We start from the raw sequence: 23,617 nt of genomic DNA, 5'->3' as shown, positions 1-23,617 counted from the left end.
AAATATATGTACAATAAAATTGATAAAGAAAGAAGAGACAGGTACATCACATTACTAGAAAAAGTGTGCAAGAGACCAGCAAAAAAAAAAAAAAGACACTGCTGCAGACAGGGCTGCGAAGATTTCATATGCCAGCTCCGACGTCATCGGTGGCGCTAATTACCCATCGCGTGATGACTTTTGCCATTCGTTTAGAACCATCAGGGCTTGCTTTTCGGCCTTCTGTCTTCTGCTGTTGAATAGATACAAATATTCAGACAAAAGGAAACCAGAAACCGAAAGAGCTACAGAGGGGAGATGAAACTACAAGCTATACCGTTCGGGATCCAAGCGTCTTCCGTTGGCGATTCCATGTCGTATACTGTATCTTGTCGGTCTGCGCCGTTTATATATGCTGTTTGTTGCTCGTATTAGCGCCGGGTGTTCCGGTTCCGGCAGACGAGATTCACGGCTGCCCGTCAGAACTGTCCGGCGGTACGATCGTCTGCATGCCTTCGTGCGTGTCAGCTGCCTTCGTCTGCTTTGTGTATTCGCCGCGCAGACGACGCAAAGCGTGCTTCTTGTCGTCTGGCCAGTTGCTCCGTTTCCGTCTGTCCTTCTGTTGTTTTCTTTCCTGCCTGGCAGCACGTATGGGCGTTGAGGAAGCAACGCCGCCTTGAAAACAAACTGGCGAGTCTTCGATGTGGTACGTTGTTCGACTTTAGATGACGTCGTTTCTTTAAGAACATTTCTCGGGCTTCGTCGCTGACGACAGTGCAGCACTTCGTAGCAGGCCACAGGGTTGAGCGGATACTGTTTCCCGGTCAGCTTGCTTCTTTCGTTTCTTACTTCGTTTCGCTATCGGCTCTAACGTTGCTGGCATACCCTTTATAATTTGATTACGGCACCTGCAAACAGGACGGAAAGCTTTTACTCGCCTATACAGCTCTTCATATCTATATTAAATGTATGTGGTCTACATAGACGGGGATTTGATTTGGAAGGATCATAATGGTCTTGATAGAAATTACGCATACTTCCTGAAAGTACGTCAAGCTTTAGTGACCTGCGGACAGATAACTTTGATTCATGACCGGAATGTTTTTTTTTTTTTTCGCGTTCTTGTGAGACGCAAATATTGCACCACTTCGAATTAAAGGGCCCGCGAACCGGCGTTATTTGCTAAGCTTAGTGAATCTGAACATCGAGGCTGTCTGGTAGGTCAGATAAAAAAGTAGACGACAAGGTTACCGCAGCTTTTACAGGCGTGCGTCTAATTCCTTCACGTCGTCAAGCTCGCCACTTCATCTGCTCTGATTGGCCCTCGAAACAAAAGCATGACGAAATTAAGCAGTACGGCAGAATTTGAAAAATGAGTACTACTCCGGGCATCGTCAAATTCAGCCATATTATCAAACTCGCCATCTTGTCAGTTTTTATTGGCTCCGGAGAGCGGCATACGGCCTCTCTGATTGGCTCTAAGTGCCAGTACGGTGAAAGTTGACAATGCAGCGGGGTTTGGCGGCAGACGCCAGTTTTTGACACCGCCAAGTTCGCCGCCGCCCTGTCGGTTGTGACTGGTTCGAAGGGCGGCAACGACTTCTCCGATTGGCTCAAAACGCAAACACGGCGGCACCCGACGGCACGGCGAAATTTTGGCGATGTCCGCCGCAGCACAGCAGCGCCGAATTGTGCGCGGCGCGCCGATCGCGTGCGCACACGGGTGCAGTGCGGCCGCACGCGCACGCGATAGTCGCGCCAAGGTGAAGGACGTTTCGGATGGCGGGCGCCAAGAGCAGGCGCCAAGTTCATTCCGAAGCCCCAGAAGGTCAGCGTGCGTCATCTCAGCAGGCACGACTTCTGGACTCTTGGAGGAGGTGAAGGAGGAGGAGGAGGGCGAGCTGCGGGTCGACGAGGCTGACGACACAGGAAAGATGCAACGTTCTCGCCGAGGGCAGGTTAGGACGCGGGGTGAGGAGGAGAGGGCGGCGACGAAGGGGCCCCGACAGTGAAACACCGTAGCTATACTACTCGAGGAGCAGACGTCGCGGAAAACAAAGCTCCAAGAACAAAACGCGACGCTGCGGCGCACAGAAGAAGCTCATGCGCTTCGCGCATATCCGCGGCGGCAAACGAGTTTTTAATGGCGAGCTCACTGCGCGTTGTAACCCACTACGCGTCGCGATGGCGGACGGTACAGATGAGGTGGAAGGGGGCGGAGGGAAGGGACGAACTTTGCTCTGCAAAGCGGGGAGGTTGTAGTGAACAGGGGGAGTTCGTTTTCTGCCGTCCCTCCTGGACCGGAACTGCGCGGGGCCTTGGAAAAGGTATAGCTGTGGACACGCGTGCGTGAAATGAATAGAAATAGAAGCAAAGGCGGTAATGGTAAAAAAGATAAAGCGAACCACCGCGTGGTAGGGTGTAGTAAAGAATCGTCGGTCAACGTGAGCATGCGTGTCCGTGCGGTAGTGGCGACAGAACGCAGTCTCTTTGTCTTTTGTGTGGGAGGGGAGTTCCCCGAGCAGGGCTTGCAAAACGTCTTTGCTGCGCATGGGCGTCTGGCTTTTGGTTTGGGGCAGAGAGTGGCAGAATGAAAAAAAAAAAAGAGGGAAAGCATAATAAAACGTGAGTCTCGGCGAGTTTACTGCGAAGCCGAACTTGCGATGATGGTGATGACGATTATGATGGTGGTGATCTCGAGAGCTTTGTCTTTCGCGAATCGTGACTTGAGCCTCCGGGCTTGCGGAGAGGCGGGAAAGGAAAAAAAAGACAAATACAGAAAAATATGTGATTGAGGCTCGAGTGAAACAAAACGAATCTAAATCAAAAGGCAGCAGTCGCCTGCCGAATTCGCTGAATCAAAAAAGAGAGAAAGATCTATTGCACACATTTTGCGGGCTTGGAGCTATTTGAGCGAAGCGCACTTTAACTGAGCACTTTTGTGCGTACCTAACTATATAGTTCATGCGGGAAGTTGGGCCACCTGGAAACTTGACATTAGTGGAATTCGGCTGGGCTTTTCCACACTCGCGAGTGGAAACGTAATAACCGCAAACAGCGTGCAATAATAAGACGATGCGTTCGAAATGTAAGCGACGGACTAAAGGGAGAACAAGAAAACAAGTGTACTTTAGCGTGTGGAAGTTGTCGCGCTTCATCGTTACGTGCATACATCAGTGTTTATTAGGCAGATCTCGCGATCAGCCGGCATGAATCTCAGGAATGCGTGCACAGTACTGTAGAATGCACAAGCTCCAGCGTTACATTGTTAATTACATTGTACTAAAACGCGCTAATGTTCGCTGAATTTGAAGAAGCATCGAGCGCGTGAGCGACCTTATCCCACTGATGCCCGGAAACAATCTTGCAAAAACAAAGAAAGAAAGAAATCAAAACAGCGAACCGAAGAGAATGCTTGGCAGAGAGGAAGAGATCTACTCGTAATAAGAAGGACGGAGGGTAGCGAAAACTCGCGAATCAAAACGCGACGTTCGCAAAGACCGTGCAAGAGCGCGTCTTGCAAAAAAGAAAGAAAGAAATCAAAACAGCGAACCGAAGAGAATGCTTGGCAGAGAGGAAGAGATCTACTCTCTGATAAAAAGGACGGAGGGTAGCGAAAACTCGCGAATCAAAACGCAACGTTCGCAAAGACCGCGCAAGAACGCGTCAGAAGAAAGCAATCGACAAAGGCGAACAAACAAGACGTAAACAAGAGTGTAATGTGGGGAGTGAAAACGCTGGACTTTCCGGACCTTTTCGTAGCTCGTAAACGTCTCTCTTTGTCTCGGCGCACCGCCAGATTTAACGCTCCGCTGCTCACCCAACTGCGACGAAAGCCGGATGCTGGACGGCTACTGCAAGGCTGCTGTGGACGCCAGGGGGCGGCACCTCGCGACCCCTCTCGGACAGGTGCCGTACTTCCGGCGTGGTGGCCGTTCTTGAGCTGCTGTTTTCGGGCTCGGCTTCGCGCACCAGTTATTTCCTTGGGCCGGCCCGGGCAAAGTCATTCGGGGCATTTCCTGCCAGACTATACACGTAAGCGCGCGGCGATTCGCTGATGTTTTGCTTTTTTTGAAGAATCCTTGCGAAGAAGAGCTGAAACCAGCGAGGGCGAAACGAAACACGCGAGCAGGGAATCCAGTCTTCTATCCTATGCTTTATACTGTAGTAACTCGGCCAGTACTCTTGCGATGAGGTTCTTTTTTTTTAAGTGAGTTATCTGTTAGTTATTTTTCTTATCTAGGGAACTTCGCATATCTGTTTTGGAACTCGCAGAGAGGAAAAAGAATTCTAGTCTCACCGCATGGCCCGACCATCTTTCTGCTAGCGTGAGGCTTTACGGCCACTTGTCTGTCGAGCGGTTCCGTTCAGCCTAGTGGTTTAGTGGAAGCGATTGCCTGCGGTCCAGTTTTGTAGCGACGCTTAAAAGCGATGCTAAATTAGTTCGGAATGGCGAAACAGTCTATTAAGGCGCTCTTTCATTGAATCGGAAACGATGTAGAGTTGGTCAATGGCAGCGAAAATGAGGAGCAACGTTTCTGACATTGAATTTCGCGCGCGAATCGCTGCGCTGGTGTGTCTGTCTCTAACGCCGCGAATTTCAAGGCGTTTTCACGGCCTTGGCCATTTCTGTGTGGGAATCTCTATCAAAACTCATTAGGTCAAGCGTTTGATACCCTTAAAATAGGATTTTATCATGTCTTTACTGACAGTATCTTAAAAGGTACCGACAACCGCTCAGAACATCAATCGAGATAAACTCGCTGATGGAAAGCGTGCCTCTCGTAATGGCTAAAACGAGGCCTGTTTTTCCTCATTAAATGTCGATTTATATCTTTTAATTCTTTAGTAAGGGTCGCGAAAAATAACCTTTGGCGCCCCGCGCGGCAAGAAAACATAAAGATGCATAAGAGGACTTTCACGTGATTTACTAGTGTACCCGGTTCCTGGTCTTTTTATTAGTATTAAAATACAGTGCCCTTTGTTCTGCAATATGTTTTTTTTTTCTAATTTAAAATGAGCCAATAGGCCTTCGTTTGTAGAGTCAAAAAGTGGCGCCCCCTTCGCCTTAATTTTCGTTTAGTTGGTTTGGCTCGTCTGTGGCGGAATAACGACGCCGGGCGGCAGCCAACCGTGACGTAGGCGTGTACGTCGGGAAAAATGAGGCACAAGTATAACAGATGCCTGTACAGCAACGCAAACTTATTGTACCAGCTTTTCATTTTCAAAAGTGATCGAAAACTTCGAAATGTAGGTGGTTAGCCACAGTTGCACCCACTCCTGTGAAAGGAGGACGATGGGCGGCTTTGACAATTTGCGAGGAGGGCTGTCGGCATCGCTCCCAGTTCTCAGCGTTGCTGGAGGAGGGATTCTTCCTTCTTTAGAAGCTGCTCCGATTGAAAAATTCTGCTTAGGAAATATCCACGCGCTTTTGGAAGCAACCGCTGCAGGGGTAAACACTACCGAGGGTAAGTTTTTCGTTCAATCATAACATAACTGGGTACTTAAAAAACGGCTGTCAGTCTCTTTAAAGGAACATTAAAAAGAAGCAATAACTCAATTTAGACTGATAAGGTGTTATGTAAAGCCCTATATTTGTCTGTATTGTTGTAATATGTTCAATACGTGACGAGAAAATGAAGGTCAAGGTTTCATTTTTATAATTTCGCGCTGAAACTCCAGCGCAGCTACGTTTGACATTACATTTGAGCAGTTGTAGAACAGTAAATGTTATGGAGACTGGCGAGGTACATTCTTCGGCAATCGTACAATACAGTGCAGTCGATATTTGCCGATGAAAGATCAACTAGGCCGGAGCAGACGCCGTTCAAAAATCCATGACGTCACGGCGAATAGTACGGGAACTTCAAGCTGGCGTGGCCACCAGTATTTCGTTTTTGCGCATTGGCTGGGCAATAAAGCCTCTTCCCGCGGTATGAGTGTTTTTTTTTTTATTGTGGTGGTTAATTTACTAGTCCAGTTGAAACAATCTGTCTCGTTAGTTTACCTTTCATTAGCTCCGAGCTTGACCAAACTGACGACCAAACGTTGATCAAACTGATGACGTCTCGAGCAGCGAGTGCGGTTTCTTCAAAGTCGCGTCACCGCTTTTCGCTGCTGCGCTTTTTATAACTTATCAAGAGTCTGCGTGCGGAAGTACTGACCTGTTGGACGTGTCGAAGATGTAGTTTATATAGTTCGACTGAATCGTTAATACCATATTGGGTCCCTTTAATGTGAACCTTTAAGAGGAAGATTTACCCCGGTTGCGCCTATCTGAATACATGGGAAAGTAGAAATCGCTTTTCTCGGCAACCGCGGCACCGAATCGGATGAGATTTGTCAGATAGAAAATGTTAACATCTAGTGACAGTAGCAAGTGTACTTTTGAAAAAAAGCCGCCAACGTTTTTTTTTTATAAAATTGGGTGAAGATAGCAATTTTCCAGAAAATGAAACTATCAAGTTTATAACCCTGTAACTCAAGAATCTAATATTATATCACATTTCTGTAAATTGCATTGAATAATACATCTGAAGCGGGCAAAATTTACGTGTTATACATGGCTCTTGACTACACCACTAATAATAGAGTGGAACGTTAGAAAAATTCTCGTATACATTGTGACAATTTCACGTAACATTTGTAACAGATTGACATAACAAATTTGTTCACTTTAGATGCTCTACCGGATGCAGTTTACAGAGCTTCGATATCTGTATTTGGTGCAGAGTTATGGAGTTGTAAGCTTCGTGATTCTATATATTTTTTTTTTCATTTTAAACAATGTGTGTCAAAAAAATTAAGGCCCTAGATCAAAAACGCGCTTCGAGCTGTCTCTAGAACTTGCCTGTCTCAAGTGTAACACATTTAATCAAGATGGGTTTCGGTTCGGATTATCTCAGAAAAGCATTTCTGCGTTTCATATTTATCTAAATAGGTGGTACCAGAGTTGGGCGCGTGCTAAAGCTTTTTCTTAGAGCATATCCCTTAAATAAAGTTCCTTCTATGGTACTCTGGAGTACTTCATCTTTGGAGCAGAAAAACTGCGACAGACGACACTACTTCGTCTCTGCCCGACTGCGCAGTTCATCGACGTCGCTTCCTTTGGCCACATCAGAGGGAATGCCTCAGTTCAAAAATACACCTAGGGGAAACCGACTGGGCCATGTTCTACCCTCAAACCAGGACTGACTTTTTCTTCCGCTACAAAGCCTTCTTTCTTTTTGGAGGAATTGCAAATATTTCCACTGTAGATTCATTCGACTTTCAAGTTGATGCCGACTTTCATGAATCTTCTGCCACCTTGCGGCCATCTTTGGAACTCCAAAGGTGAAAGTACTAGATATGTCACGCTCACGTGTTCCACATAACAGTGAAACCGAATGCGCTGTTGGCCAATGTGAAGCAACCTATGCTCAGCCTCAGGAAATTTCTGGCCGCAAAAATGTCAGCATTACGAAATCACAAGATCGTACTGTAGCAATCCACAGCGGGCTGACCACAAGCGTTCATCAAAGGGCCATGTCAAATCACCTATGCCGTCATTTCGCTTCTGGAGCGCGGAGCAGACGACGCGTGCCGATGAGTCAAGACACTTAATGGTGGCGTCCATTAGTGGCACCGTCGTCGCTTCGGAACGTTCAGATACCGTAGCAGACGGCAAAGTGCGTATAAGCACCACGTAGAAACTTCCAACGCACGAATGCGCGATTGTCCTGGTTTCTGGATCTGCCCTTGATACGACATTCGAACGCTTAAGCTCGCTCAAGGCGCGACACGAAAATTGCTTGGCTGTTTGCGTTTGCTTTTTAGTACCAGAAGCTGGCGAGAATCTGGGAGCAAACGACAGCAGGAGGCCGTGCGTAGCGTTCAGCGCAGACGGCGCAATACGCCGACATGTACAGGAGACATAATTTAAATTGCCTGGTTCTTGTCGTCTGCTGTCCATCATTTCTTAATGCTTGTATTTTGCATAACATGAAGAGATGACTGTTCATGCGGACATACGTCTGCATGAACAGACGAACAGGGCAGCATGATAGAGGGTTGCATACGACGCTATTCGCCATGTTGCTTTTGCGATTGCCGTAACCGCCATTCTGGCTTTTGTTTTCCGCCTACCAGAAGTGCCAGTTTGTGCAGCTGCACTAGGTATCGAGCGTTGCAAACGACACATTTCGGCGACTCGGGTGGAGCACGTGATTTGGGTGCTCGTGCGGATGTCGCAAGCCGAGGAATAACGCTTGGAACTTAAATATGTGGACAGTTGCGTCTGCGGTCGTACAACTTTCGAAAAATGGCCGGTGGGGCGCCATTGTCACGGCAGGTTATGATTCCCGTGATATGCAAAAGGGGTACAAGCACGTCTGCGAGCACGTCACTTTGTTTCGAGCGAAAGGATGCCTGAGATGTTTAGGAGCAGACGTGAGGAGCGTAGCAGACGCCTTCGCCAGCACGGCTCTGAGAAAAATTGACTTGTCGACTATGCTTTCCTTTTTTGTTTTTTTGCAGAACAGGACAAGACCTTCTAATGTCCTAAGAGAACACCAGAGCTTTCGCACGGACACCTAATGCCCGAGAAATAGAGCTGCATCCTACCATACTCCTCCACAGCACACGTGAGAAAACAAATCCCGATAAGGACGGAACTCGGAAGCCGAGATAAATACGTATAGTGCCGAAGAAAGAAAAAAAAAAAAGAAAACCGACGCGTAAGGAAAAAACAAAAAGTGCCTTTCAAGGCCTAATACCAACCGGAATTTGTCTCGACACATGGGCACCGCTGAGTCTATCGTCTTCCCGCGTGTTTCTAGGGCTTAACGCGGACAGATAAGACTCACGGATTCGCGCCTCGCTAAACGACAGGTCGCGATAAGGCGAAGACGTCTGTGCATTCAAGCTAAGTCCTCAAAGAAAGCAAAATCAAGGAAAACGAAGCGGGCAGGAAAGCGAATCCGGACAGACGGCGCAAAAAAAAGGAAAATAGACAAAGCATGTGAAGGAACGAAGATTAAGCAAATGACGCGTCCCCGGCAATCCGTTTCAGGAACAGGTTTCTTCTATATTTCTTTCGCATTCCCTTTCAGTCAATATTTCTTTTTTCTCCCTTTCCTGTTTTCTCTCTTTCATTTCCACGATGGCCTAAGACTCCGTCATGTTCGTGCACAGGCAGCGCGACCGGTAACTTCCTGGAGATACCGATAGGGGTCAGGCTAAGCGCTGCGGGGTGAGGAATTCAAGGTCGTCTGCTCACACTTTATCGTCTGCTTCCTGCTTTCTTTTCGATTCAGTTGGTTTGACACGAACTTCTGCCCATTTTATGTACAATTTTGAAGAGAAACTGTACCCCAACACCCTCCCCCCACTTTTCTTCCCCTATGCTGGGTCACATATTTCTGAACGCAAAACATATCAAAACTCGCTTTTCGGGTTTCGTTTTAGGAAACGAGAGTTTTTATGTGACCCTTAGAAGTACTGCTGCTCAAATCCCGTTTTATATTGACAATAACAAAAAGAAAGACGGAAAAAGCAGCAACTGAAGTTCAATTTGCTTTTCCGGGGTTTCAGTTTTGGCGCAAGCATGGCCCGGGCTTCCTATAAACGTTGCGGAGACAGCATCCGTGTACTCACGACATTAGCAATCAGAAAGCCGCTCACGGTTACGTCGTTTTCGTGCATCATGTCGCGCATAGCGTTTGATAAGAAGGCGGACCAACAGAAGAGGAAAGGCTGAGTGTCGGGCTGTTTAATGGGCTGTGCCTTTGACGTTCTATCTTCCCTTCATCCCACACCGTTAGCTTTAATGCCTCTCGTCGAAACGGGATTCCTGATAAGGCAAAATTTGTGCTTGCGCTCGTTTACATTTTGATTTGTTCCGTCCGCATTTCCTGAATCATGGCACTTTGCTTTATTGTAGTATTTCTTTTGCGGGTACAGCGAAAGGACAGGCTTCTTGCATACAGGAATTTCCTGAGGCTGAAGTCCGAGTTTATATATACCTGCATCAAACTACGGTTTTCTGTATATAAAATAAATCAAGTCAAATCAAATCTAACTTTTAGTGCGTTTTCGGGAAAGCGAGGGCCCGAAAGAAGATGTTTAGATATCCACTTTTTGATATTCTAGCCAGCGTTTATATACAGTCAGCTGTAATGAGGAGATATAGGTGAGTCGCTAGAGTGTGTAGAATGATGTAGGCACCTTTGGACAGTGTTACAGTACAAAGTTAATATTTATACGACAGTGGTATGGTACAATGTGCAGTGTTACATACGACAGTGAGCAATGGTGAAGCGATGTAATTCCAGCTTAGAGCTTATACTATGATACAGGAAATTTTATGCAGCGTTACACAGTAGAGAAGGTCACAATAACATGTATGAAATAATATTGTCACGGCTTAATGCATGGTGTCATATTACGAACAGCTAAAGATAAGTGCGAAGAACACAGTGCATAATAGAGCTGAAGGAAGTAATAGCATCACTCTCTTGCCCCCGACGCGTTCTAAAGTCGTGTAATGAGCGTTAGGCAACAAGTGCTAGCATAAGGTTTTGCCACTGGGGTAGTGAAACCCACCTGTGTCTACTATCGGTGCATCTGAAAAGGAAAATAAGGGCATATTTTAGTCATAGCTCAAATTATTTTGACGTCATTGCTCGTTTGCTTCCTTAAGAAGTATTTTTTTAGTAGCTGCAACACCAACCGTACTGAAGAGGAATTGAGCATTTTGTTCTTCTACTATTCAATCATGGGTCAGCTTCTACAGTGAATGGTTTGAAAGAAAACCTACGTTTAAGGTCGTTAGCCAGAGTTTTGAAACCGTGTCTGCCGTCCCTTTTGTGTTTATGGGGTGCTGTTTTCCGTCGTCCTTATATAAAATTACCGTGCGAGAAGTGGTCCTTTAGTGATGACGGAGCTTCGAGGGCAAGATTGATAAATTTCTCAAATTTAAGTTACGTAAATATCGATACAGACAAGATTCTATTTGTCTTCTTTAGTACTACTTGATTGATTAGCCAGCATGATTGGATGCACGTTTGATCAGATTTAGGAAGTTCATTGTCACGTGCCTACAGATCGAGGACACGTTTTTCCCGCTCACTTCCGTCTTCTACACATGGATTTCTTGGCATTCTCGGCAAAAAAACAGCCATTTGTGTACAACACGGGTATAATGCTTCAACGCGACGTTCAGTTCTAGTATGAGGTTGCTTGGGATGAGGCCTTTTGATCACAGCTGTCTGCTTCAATGCATTGATTGGTGGCCTAATTGTAGCAAGCAGAAACTTCCCAACACCGACTTGGAGCGATGGTATTCCAGTTCACTTCCAACGTAGACACTATTCCGTCCTCCTTATAATGGAGCACTATAAATGTTAAACTTCAACACTAATTGTATTCAATAACTCGGCTAGGAATTAGTATATCCAGGCAGAATTTTATCACTTTTACGGCGGAGGCTTTGAAACAACCCCTTGGGACCACAAGTGACCTTTGCACGCAATCTGTACAAGCTAATCATTCTTATTATGAGTTGACATCCTGTCAGTCCTGTTAACTTATATGAGCGTGCATACAGTTTATTTTTTTCCTTGCTGTGTGTTAGAGCCCTCTGTGAGAAGCTACATGATGGAGTCGTGATGTTAAAATATACCCGAAAGGACACTTAAACTGCGGATGGAATTGCTGGTTGCATATGCGACTCAGACTTTTCTAGTTCAGAATGCTGTTAGGACCTCATTAATTTTCGAGAAACCTCCGTTTGTTCGTTTTGCCCATCTGTAGTTCAACGGTGTTTAATGCGACTGAGGTGCGTATCCTACCGCTCGATTCGGGTCAGATTCCACCCAAGTTTATAGCGATAGAGAGAGAGAGAAAGAAAGAAAGAAAGAAAAAGCCAGGAATTTTCATCGATTTTCATTAAGCTGGCTTTCCTAACGGTATTAAGTAGACTTCTTGTGGAGAGAATATTGAATATAGAGATACGCTGGGTGAGCTTCCTGTTCCCGCAAGTGTGGGCAGTCGGGGCCGCCCGTCGCCGCCGCAGCGATTGTCGGGAGGGAACCACTAGTGCCTGCAGTGTATAGACGCGTGCGTCTATCACGATTCGACGAAGGTATCGGGTTAGAGAGTGTCGTAATAACAGGATTTGGCGAAGCCGCCGTGGTAAGGCGAGCGGTCGACGATAGAAGGGAAGCTCGGTCGGGGGTGGGAGATGATAATGCGTTATATTAATAACCAATACGAAGGAGTGAAAGAGGGTCTCCGACACGCGTGAGCAAGACTATCCTAAGGTGAGGTAGCAGGGGGGCCCGCGAGTACGCAGCGTATGCCTCACAAAAGGAAGATGGCACAAAAAGCATGCTTGATCGCAGGGATCCTGCAAGGAACGGGGGTGGGCGTGGGGGGGGGGGGGGGGGGGAGAGGGCAGGCGTCGGGGTGTATATTTCGTGACCGGCGGAGTGTTTTTTTTCTGGCAGGCTGTAATTTGCTCGGAGGGGTAACCCCCTGCATCCCCCCCCCCTTCTGAAAACCGATGTTGAATGTAAGTCTCCCCTTCGCTCCACCGGCACCCCCCTCCTTCTCTCACCATCTTCGCAGCGTTCCTCCTGCAGTTTCTCTACTACCCACTGCCATCTTTAGCACACGGCAACGCGTGCACGTACTACGTTCGCGGTAAATTCTTTCCGCTCAAGCACCTCGCCGCCCGAGTTTTCGCCGAGGTTGTTGTCTGCACTAAGCCCGGTATCTCCTCGTGGCGGCGTCCGTTCGAACGCTCAACGAGCTAAGGTGCGTTCATTGGCCTCAGCGGCTCGCAGCGTGGTTTGCTTTTCCTCGCGTCGTACGCACGTGCGGCGTGCAGCAATGGATACATACCCCCCTGAGCGCGCGCGCGTGCTGTCGACTGCTCAGCGCATACATATACGCACAGGCACAACGGGCGCGCGGTTTTCTGGTCGTCGTCTGGACTATTCATTCCGGTCCGCACAGTCGTCTGCTCGTGGCACGGTGTTCCGTGCAGACGTGGATGCCCCGAGCCTTCGGCCTTATCTTGGGTGTATATGCTGCACACGCAATTCTGCTTGTCGTCTGCTATGTAACGCCGTTCATTCCGGTTCGTGCCGACGTCGGCGTGTTCGTGTGTGCAGAAATGGATGCCCCGGCTTCTGCCGTCGTCTCTGCGGTTTATACTATACACCCATGGCGCAAGCACATTTCTGGTTGTCTTCTGCTATGCAACGCCCTTCATTCCGGTTCGTTCTTCGCTTTCTGGTGGCGTTGGCGCAGTAGTCGTTGTCTGCTTTGGGCCTTTACGCCAAAGATGGATGCCCTGTCGTCTGCATCGTATGTTTTTGTGCCACGGCAATGCTCATCTGCCGAAAGAGAGAAGGTGGTTGTTCCCTCTGGTCTCTTCTTGGTTCTGCTTTTCTTTTCATTATTTTTCTTTTTGTGTGCGTGTTTGTGTTCCTAGTCTTAATCGGACAACATTGCACAGAGTGCACTGATACCGGATCCCAGCGTGCTGTCTCGGTAGGTGGAGAACACGAGTTGAGTCTTCTTCGTGTAGCTTCTCAACACCGGTTTTTCTGGGCTAGAAGTTGTGGCTATATAAACACTGCAAATTCTTCGCTATCTTCACAGCAAATCCTACTAATTGGTAAAGCAGCTGACGCCTGTTTAATGTTGTCTCCTTACATGCAAGCTAACTGAGTGGAACGCGTAGAAAGGTTGAAGTAAGATTGTCACTCGCTTTAGCATCCCAAAGATTGTATCTTGCGGGAATCATTTTCCATGGCAGGACAGGGATCGTGCAAAATGAATATGTTGTTAAAAATCGGTAATGTTTGGTGATACTAAAGCTGTAAGGTGATAATCGAAGCAGCAACTATAACAAATGGTTTCTTGCGCTGGTGCATTGCAAATTTCTTGAGAATGAAACAACGTTTGCGAACTGAGAACGTTTGTGTTGTCGTTTGAAGTTCCTTGAAAAATGAAAGACGCCCGCTCAGCGACACATCGTTCTAAACTAATCGATATGTACGACACATACGTGTTTAACCGATTAAACTCGTGTATACACACAACCCGTGTCCCGAATAAGCTTTCGTGACTAACCATGCATTCAGTGCCAGCATTCTGAAGTCCTCTTGTTTATCATCTAGCCCGCAAAAGGGCTACATAATCTGCTCACGCATACTTTGGTACAGTACACCTTAAGCACCAGCAGCTAGCACCTGTGACGTCGGCAACAGCCGACGCACTTCAGAGGATTCACGGAGTGCACATCGCGGCTGACGTCTTACTCACGCGCGTCGGCAGTATTTCACTTAAAACGCGCCCTGTCTTTATTTTCGCGCAAGGCCATAAAACCTTTATCGGCGTCTCTTGTTACCGAACAGTGGCGCTGAACAAGCCTCGCCAACGGAAACGAGAAACAACCACGCTTATACGGAGCGCCGAGCCAAGCCAAGGTAGGACAGGCGCGCACGTTCCATTCCGCGTTTTAATTACTCACGCGCAATCGAGCCCGCCCACTCCTGTCGTCGGCAGATTGCAGCATGCAGAAACTCGGCAACTTATGGCCGTATCACGAACCCGGCTCTATCCGAGAGCCTTCTGCTTCGGCAGCAGGCGTACTACGTCTGCTGCCGAAAGCCTGACGTCGTCTGCTGCCGCGAGGCATCCTCAGCCACCGGGTGTGTTTGCACGACTTTCGCCGCCTTTTCGTTGCGTAACCCTAAACCGACGGCGCTTACCCTGCGTCGTGACGGTTTGTGCATACTATACTCCGCTCGCGGAGGTTTTCGACCTCGAAAAGAATTACGAAAGCAGAGAAGGGGGGTTGGCTGGTCGACATCGCTATAGCTCCACGTTGCTTGTACGTGTTGCAAAAAAAAAAAGTGGAAGAGAAAAAGAAAGAAAGAGAAGAAAAGCGATCGGGAGCGGCCCACGGGGCCTCCTTCAATAAACACGAGGTCCCCGTCAGAAGACTGGTTAGGCTTAGCGAAAGTGGCCGCTGCGCCTTCAAGGGAAGCGCGTCGTTCTTCTTCTACGGCCTTGCACCGCGGCTTTATTAGGAGGCCCCGGTTTTGGGATGATGGCGTGAGCCGGCTTCTCCTGGTCTTTACGGTTTCACGAGGGGCGCATTTTGGCTGAACCCTCCCGTGAGGCACACACGCACACACACGCAAGCGCTCGTGCACGCATGCTCCTGGGGGGTGGGCGGGCAGGCCGGCGACGCCATTTTAGCTTTTGGTATAATTTTCCGCGTGTTTTGTATTTTTCAGCCTCGCGGCGCCGTCGCTGTTTTGACTCTCGATAACTTTCGTCTGCTCCGCGCTTTACATTCTACCGGTCGGCATCACCGTCTTGCTTCTTTGCATCTGTTCGTCTACTTTCTACCTCATATTCAGCCAGCCGTTGCATCACCATTTTGTTTGTCTCTCTCTCTCTCTCTCTTAGGGTGTCGTCTGCTCGCGATGCTGAGCGCGTGCATCGGACGCGTTCTTTACAGATGTTTAAGTGTTCGTCTGTTTCTACTTTTAAGCTTTAACATTCCACCGTCTGCAAATGCCGCCCGCGCGATGGCGTGCCCTTTGGCAATTCATTCTATTTATCGCCTGAATTTTGATTACCCATTACTTTCCTTGTTCTTCCAGGCTTTCCTTTTTTTTTTTGTGTGTGTGTGTTGCCATAGATCAGATTCAGCCTAGGCTATAGCTGCTTGCGCAGTAGTTTGACTTCCATTTCTTATGCCATCGTATGCACTTGTTGTAGCTCCCTCTTGCTTTCCATCGTCTGCTCCGATGTTTTCTTCTGGGGCCGCGACGGGGACGAAGCCGTTATTTATGATCCAGACCACGGGCTATAAATAAGGCGGAAGGGAAAATGCAGAATGCCGTTCGCCGAGCCGTATTCCGGGGTCGACGCCGTTGTTGACCTGGGCCATTATCTGACGCCATCGCGCGTAGTATAGACCCTTTGATTTCTTGGCTGCGTTTTGTTTGCATCTTGCGATTCGGTTCGTCATGGACTCTCAGCGATGTTAGGCCTGTCGAGATGGTATGTGTATACACGGCTCCCCCGCGCGTCTATAGCCAGGCTGCCGTGTCTTTACTGCGGTTATGGTTACGAAACTTCCACGGTCGGTTATTTCTGCACCATTATCATTCGTCGTTTTCCTTGGCTGTTCGATGAAGTCACGCGATTCACGTAACTCGCGGGGCTGTGCGGCGTATACCAGTTTCATAGTGTACGCTAGCACTGGGCGTAAGCGTTAAGCCCGTGAACTTTGCACGCGGAAGCCACTGACATAAATAACTTTTGAGATCTGCTTCTGTGACATTTCCGTTGTCTCTCAGCGAGGAAAAAGAAATAGTTTACGCGTTCATTCGGCATGCGTCAGAATCTTTGAACTCAGGGCAAACGCGTCTGCACCTGAACGCCTTTGCACGTGACTTGGCTAGGCACACACGTAATACAGGACAATACGATTGACACTTACGCAGTCGTTGGCAGAAGAACACACGCTTGAAGCGTGTAGTCCGATGGAATGTATATGTGCATTAGGGACCTCCCTCAAAGGGAACACCAGTTTATTATTAATTCTTACACAACGTCAAGTGTTCAAAAATTTAGGAAAATGTGCGGCCTTTGTGCTGCATTATGTAGATAATAATTGATAAAGTGTAGATGGGAACAGCTTATTATCTAGTTTGTGCTGTCATGGATGTTGGTATTTTAACTATTCTTTCCTTTAACAGCAGACTTTGCTGCCCTGGGCATGCATCGGGGGCATATGTGAATCAGCCTAGCAAGATTACGAAGAAGTATTGAAACCTGAGTGTGAATAAACGTGTGTTCGCAGCTGAAAGAATTTATTAGATTGTTTAACGAAATACACGAAACTAGTAAATGTTAACTGTCTGCCATAAGTCAGCAAACTCATGAGGCGACTAACTCAGAACGGATATCGCAGTTCCGTAAACTGCGTCCATTAGAACCTCCAAAGAGGAGAAATCTTATATATTATTTTCAATCTCACGTCAATTTGTACAATGTTTATAAGGGCTTTGTAACATTGCTACTCACATATTACGGGTGTATTTAAGAGCCATGTATAATACATCAATTCTGTCCACTTGGGATGTACTATCATATGCAGTTTACATAATCGTGATGCCACTTCTCATGGCCGAGTCACAGAGTTGTAAACTTGATAGTTTCGTTTTCTGAAAATTTGCCATTTTCAACAACTTTTCATGAAATACTCCATTCCGTAAAAACAGCGCAACATTAACGGGAGATGGGAAAGAAAGACAGGACAGGCGCTGACTTCCAACACGAGCGTTCATATTTTCGGACACCCGTTGTTGTTTTTTTCGCTCTGCTCTCCCGTAATGGAGCCCTGCCAACCATCTCAAGTTCAGACAGTCAGAGTATAAAAAATTCGACTGCCTAAGCAAAGAAAGCTACTTCCAACAGTCACTATAGACTGTAGCTTTTTTTTTTTTCATATGCAACAAACGTCATCAAATTTGATGCAGTGGTTGCCGACAAACACGAGTTCTCGTTTCCAATGTATTTAGATAGTAGCCTTCCCCCCCTCCCCAACCGCACCCAGTTAAAACTTTCTCTTAATTACACTAAGGGTACAATATACAGTGCACTCTATACCGATGCCATCTGACTTAACTCGAACAGTGAAGGGACATCAATAGCCACTGAACTTTAGGAAACACGAGCTGTAAGTAGGGGAATATCGAAAGTTTTGGAAAGAAGATGCATTGAGATTAGAGCGATGCTCGGGCCTGATTTTTCGGCCCCGGCTCGTGATACCAAGCCCGGGTCCGACCTGGGCCCGGGCGTTCATTCCTAAGTTTTGCCAGGACCCGCGTGGGCATAACCAGGCCCAGCCTGCAAGTAAAAAAAAAACAAAAAATAGTTAATTTTCTTACTTACATATTGTACCGTATGTGTCAGCCTCATCTTCTCGGGGTGTAATAAGCTGCAGGGTATGAGCAATACAAGATCGAAATCTTTGTTTCTCCAATGGGAACATCAGCGATCTTACCCATTGCCAGCGCTGGTGTTTTTCCCCTGGTGCGCTTAGGATTTACTTTGATCTTCCGACTTGGTCCTATGAGGTCATCTAGCATGCAAATACACACACCCACACCCACACACACATTATATATATATATATATATATATATATATATATATATATATATATATATATATATATATATATATATATATATATATATATAAACAGGCGAGTTCACGAGCAAACAGCATAAAATAAACGCTCAATTAGAAAGAGACACCCCTTGCATTAGCGCTGAAATAACAATATGGTAGTGTCATATTAGGGTGTAGAAGATTTGGGAACTCTCCACTACGTGATACTCGATCGGCATACCAGAAAAGCGGGTTAATCATGCTATAGAAGCCTACGGCAATGCATGCACCTTAGTGAAGAGAGTTCTCTAAACGGAGTCTAGTATCGGGTCCAGATGTTACTCCTACGAAAGGGAGTCCCTGTGACTCCACGTTCGGATAGAGTGCTGCAGCTTTCACAACAGTGCACCTTTGTTTTTTTCCCGAGCTATTGCTGAAGCTCGGGTTAAAAGCGGAGGAAGTGTATTATGTACACATAATCAATGATTCGCCAAGAAGACAACTGGAATTCTAAAAAAATGGTAGTCAAGTGCAACAGAAGAAGCTAATTCATCAATGGGAGCTGCAAGCGCTATTTTCATTGAACAAATAGCTTTATTTTGGTTCTGTCGCCCGTTTTCGTGGTGGAAGGTGGTGGTCAGACTATCACGGCCGGTACAAAGGCGCCGACGTAAAGAGCGCCTATCCTCGCGAAGGTAGTTGCGGGCGTTTTGTCGCCGAACCTAAACTATAATAGCTCTTTTAGAAGCGCGTGCTCTTACACGATAGTTTTGAGGATGTTTGATGGTTTTGATGCTGTGCTCCGGTTTGATGCTGTGCTCGGGTCTGATGCTGTGCTCGGGTTTGATGCTGTGCTCCATTTTGGTGCTGTGCTCAGGTTTGATGCTGTGCTCGGTTTTGATGCTGGCTTTTGATGTTGTGCTGTGTGATGGTTTGAGTGCGCTCGGAATGTACAGCCTTGATCTTTTCCTGCCGCCCTTTCCTCCTCGCGGCGGCTGCGAGGTATGTTGTTCCGGCGGCGGGAGAGGAGGAATACTATCGCCTTCCGCGCCGGCAACCGTGCCGCTGGAGAGAACGGACGCGTTTGACGAGTCGGATTGTACGTATAGCCACCTGTACTATCACTACAGGTGTGCTGGTTAGCGGCTCTGGCCTCTATACTGAACGGGGCAATGAAAACGACAAACGCGCTAGCCAAATATCCTTACTGCATCAAACGTACGTCTTCAAGCTTCGCGTCATTCCTTTAGTTAAGCGAACAGCTTTCTAGCAGCGTTCAGACTTTCGCCGTCGATGGTTCCTGCAGAATCATTTCTTTAAGCTTTCCCAGTGTACCGCAGCTTTCGCAATGCTATACCTTCTTACCCAGCGAGCGTCGGCAACAAAGCACTGTTCTCGCAGCAAGAGGTTTAGAGCATCCTTGGGTAAGATACGTCGAAGTGGATTGCGTGCTCGCGCGTGATTGGTCCTTCACGCTGTCCCGTCTCCACGGCGTGCGCATAATGTTACACGGCCTGTTTCGCGCCTGATGGATTGACCGCCGCTGGGTCGGTAATATTTGTTCGGCGGCGAATGACTGATCCGTGCTGTTCCAAGCCGTCGGAACTGCGAACGGTCCGTGCACGAGTGGCCTCGGTTATGCAGAGACCGTTGAGCGCAGTGAGGCTTGTCAGGGCCACTCGCGTGCCCTCCGCTTCAAATGAAGCTTCCTTTATTTGGCACATCACTGACGCCCCCGGTTATCGTGTTTCCGTATACGTTTATTCGTTGTTATTGATTTCGTCGTTATTATTTTCCTGGTGCCGGATTCGGGCAAACTGCCCTGTCTAGGTGCTACGACTGTCCGACCGCGAATTGTTCAGTCTAGGATGAATCGTGATCTCACCTGTGTAGGGACTTGAAAAGCGTGAGGCTGGCACAGTGTCGCTAATAGCCCTTCAACGCATTGCTCGCTTATTTCTTGCTACTCGGAGTTTTCTCGACCAGCGCATGGCGTACCACTCACTTCAGTACGAAGGTTCACGGTAGGCGCGCACTGTATGTTGGGCTTCACCGTGCGCGCTGTGCGAGGTCCAATTCGAGTGCCTCCTAACAGAAGATCATCATTCCGTGCTGTCCTAAATGCATGAGTTGCTGGAGCAATCATTACTATCTATCCGAGACAAGGCGAACGCTTCAGAAGTCACATTGGGTATCGGCACGTCTGCGTGAATGAACGCATATTCCCCTGCGTCCTGATTGGCCCGTCGCCGTTCGCAGTTTGCTTATAGCGCGACGCCAGCTTAGAAAAGCTAAGTGTAGCTGACACAATCGACACGGTGAGAAATAAAGACTTTTTAGACTCGGCAATTTGAGGGCGTCAAAAAAAAAAGCCGAATAACAAAACCATAACACTGCTAGCCCATCAACGAAAAACGCCATCTTGCGTTCATCTAATTGCTGTCTGAAGCCTATAGCGTTTCTAGATGTGAGCTTCTCAAAACGCCGCTTATAGATTTCTAACAAAAAAAAATATAAAAAACGTGAGGCGTCTTTATGAAGGTAATTGTATACGGCCTGGTTCTTTCCACTCGGCGTGTCGAAGATGGTGTTGCTGGAGCGCTAGGATAATGACGGCGGGTTCGTTGCTCGCGATGAGGTCGGCTTGCCGTACAAAGACTCTTGCTCCTCCTATATACGGTGCGTCGCTGTAATGGCTTTCGAGGCGAAGAGCGCAGGGCGCATAGAGGAAGAAAATTGAGCTCAACTTTGGGCTCCATAGACAAAATTTGGAGAATGTGTAATCGAGGATGGAGGCACTTCGGTGGTTGCGTTCTCAGCCTTCCTGAACGTGAGGAAGTTAGCTTATAGCTCGCGGAAGCAATTAAACGCGCGTTCCGAAACAAAGAAACACATTGTGTGCCCGCTGCGCGAAGATACACACACACACAATAAACGCACCCATTGGAAAAGTGCGCGCACATGCACTTAACGCGCGCGCGCACACACACGCAAACACTGGCAACACAAACGGGCGCGCACATGCGCACACACACAAAAAGAGCACACATCAAACAAACACACAACTTGCACTAACGCACACGCACAGTGCGCGTATCACGCACGCGCATCCAAACGCAGCAGAAGTTCACCCACACACACTGCAGACAAACGCAACACAAGATATGTTTTCGTGCACACAGTGCACAATACGCACAAACAAACGCGCACAAAGCGCATGCATCACACGCACACATATGCGCTCACAAAGAGAAAAAAAGACGCACATACCAGAAAACGTTCTAGAGCGCATACGCATGCACACGCTCTGGGGCACGCGCACTAACACAGAGACACAAACACAGACACACAGACACTTAAACACGCACTCAAACACACGCAAACACAGCCTGCAGTTTACCTTCTTCCTCGTGCGTGGCTTTCGGCTTCCCTCTTTCCACGTTGCCCTTTTCCTGTAAAAAAAAAAGTGCTTCAACAAGCAACGGTCGAATGATTTGACGCGTCTGGTTCTTAAAAGCGCGCCACGCGCGCTGGCGATGGTACGCGCGTCCTGGCGCGTCGCGGAGCGCACACGACACGTGACCCGCTCGCGATCCGCTCTGTTTCGTCCGCTGTATGGCGAAGAGCTATTGCGTATTCTGGCACGTTTCTGCATGCTCGCTACCTAACGGCTCGTTTAGACAACGCCCTTGTTCGCGCCTTCACGCTTCGAATGAACGGTATGCAGGTGTTTATTCAGGCCGGCAGCTATAAGTGCATACGCTTTCGCAGCGTGTGCCGTCAAGGTCGGTAACACCTGGCAAGGTCGTACCACGTAGATGGCCCTGTGAAGAGCACAGCAATGACCTTGCCGTTATTCAGAATTTGTGAATGAACTACGACCGTCTTGCCGCTGTTTAGTATTATCTATATGGAGAAGTAATAAGGAGAGATGCAGTCTTCATTTCGTTGATATGATGTTCCATGTCTGTGTGCGCACACTTCTTTGTACGCGAAGCGTTAGTTTACAAGGTATCCGTGTCTTAATGGTACTTACCGGGGCATTCGGTACTACACAGTGACTTGCGTAGAAAAGCATCAGGCCGGTTAGCAGAGGACGTTTTACGATCGTTGCTAGCGCCAACGTGTCACCCAAAGACTGCCGCCGTGACGGATCGCTCATGTCAGGTGTCTTGACAGTGAAGACCTTCAGAAGGTTGTGCTCTGGACTGTTGAAGCGTTTCTTCTGAACACCAGCGCATGTTGAAAGAGATGTGCAAGGATGGGTATAAGGCTGGTCACAATGCACCCAGAAACACATCCATCACGTCCAGAAGCAATGTTCTATTTATAGCTCAATTCAAAACATTGAGCAGACCGAGAGTGAGAGAGAGAGAGAGAGAGAAATGGGGCGGGATTGGCGGTCACAGCACATAGCAGAAGGCAGTTTCTTTTTTAAATGAAGAAGACAGACGAAATAAATTACCGGGTTTCCGTGATGCGTTTTTGTTCGTGTCATTTCCTTCTTCGTCGTGTTGTTCTTTCTCTTTAATTGAATAAAGAAAAACAAGGTGTACGCCTATTTGTGTTTGTGCACACATCAACTAGCAGCGATGGATCAATGGATTCGATGGTGTTCTACTGCTGAGCAGCCCAAGGTCTCGGATATATCGAGGGGTGCTGGCGGAGGGTAGTGCATAATGGCCTGTGCATTAATATTAAGAGCAAGCTTCGACTGAGCAGGGGTCCTATATACATACATGGGAACCGAGAAATCGGTTTGCTCAGCCTCCACTGGGCCAAAATTGATAAGGTTTGTTGCATTTAAATAATAAATGGGAATAAATGGGAAAGGCAAGGAAGCTAATCAAAAGAGATTCCGGTTTGCTACCCTGCACTAGGAGAAGGGTAAGGGGAATGAAAGACGGAAGAAGTAGCGGAGAGACAAAGTAAGGAGACAAAAAAGATAGAGTAGGTGGGGAACGAGAATTTAGTTGCGCATTGCGGATGTCGGCTGAGCTGTCCTTTGCAGGGAGTGTCTCTTATACTACAAGCGAGGACACTCCTTTGTTCTCATGTTCAGGCTCAATCGAGACTGAACGCATATGTACTTTCGCTTGCTTGTTCAAATGTCTTCAAGTCACTTGTGTTAGCCTCCAATAAAAAAGTCTCAACTTGGCTAACACACGCAGACGACGACACAAGATGAGCAGACGGGATACGAGGGCCTGCTTATCGTCTATTTCCTTTGTCTGTAGTCTACACTGTGGCATAATTGAGACAGACGAGATACATGCGTGTGTACTTTCGCTTGCTTTTTCAAAGGTCTTCAATAAGTTTGTCTTAGCCTCCACAGGCTAGAGGACAGAGTACAAAGGGTCAACATGACTAACATGCGCAGACGACGAATCAAGAGGAGCAGACGGGATACGTAGGCCTACTTGTCGTCTGTTTCATTTGTCTGTCCTCT

At 47.6% G+C, this 23,617-nt stretch overlaps 1 protein-coding gene across 3 annotated transcripts in view; it reads left to right on the top strand.

The window, feature by feature from the left end:
* mwh (multiple wing hairs) overlaps positions 1-23,617 on the top strand; it is a 254,309-nt gene that overhangs the window by 151,714 nt on the left and 78,978 nt on the right. The gene's annotated exons all lie outside the window — the stretch shown is intronic.

This window comes from Dermacentor andersoni, chromosome 8 (assembly GCF_023375885.2).
Source record: "Dermacentor andersoni chromosome 8, qqDerAnde1_hic_scaffold, whole genome shotgun sequence".
NCBI lineage: Eukaryota > Metazoa > Arthropoda > Arachnida > Ixodida > Ixodidae > Dermacentor > Dermacentor andersoni.
Note: the sequence above shows the minus strand (reverse complement) of the source record. Positions and strands in the feature narration are given on the sequence as shown.